Source organism: Orycteropus afer, unplaced genomic scaffold (genome assembly GCF_000298275.1).
Source record: "Orycteropus afer afer isolate SDZICR_OR568_19922 unplaced genomic scaffold, OryAfe1.0 scaffold00101, whole genome shotgun sequence".
NCBI lineage: Eukaryota > Metazoa > Chordata > Mammalia > Tubulidentata > Orycteropodidae > Orycteropus > Orycteropus afer.
The window spans coordinates 8,592,464-8,593,069 of NW_006921688.1; positions in this window are offsets into that span (position 1 = coordinate 8,592,464).

The window sequence follows — 606 nt, forward strand, 5'->3', positions numbered from 1 at the left end:
AAAATTACAAATAAATCCTGTTGAATAAATGAATGAAAAAACAAATAGGAAAAACCTCACTCATTCAGGGAATTAATACCAAGAAATCATGGGTATCCTCGTATCCATAAAATTTTCAGAATGCTGTTATTTCTAGTGTACTTTAGGAATATTCTTTTGTTTTCAGTTTCAGGAACACACCAAAAACAAACTAAGGTTGGTAACAGCTTGTATGTGCCAGGAGAATGTGTGTGTGTGTGTGTGTAATATAATATTATATATGAATATAGTACATCATTTATTTATATATAATAATATATTATTAAGGAGCTCTGGTGGCGTAGTGCCTAAGGCACCTGACTGCTAACCAGAAGGCTGGCAGTTCAAATCCAACAGCCACTCCTTAAAAGGAAGGTTGGAGAATCTACTTTCATAGTGATACTGCCTCGGAAACCCAAGCAAGGGTCACTATAAGTCGGATCCGACTCAACGGCAATGGGTTGTAATTATATTATTATGTATTATACATGAAACATATGTATTAATTCATTTAATTCTTGTAACAAACCTATAAACAGGAACTATCAGTATGTCCACTTTACAGAGAAGAAAGCCAAGTACATACAA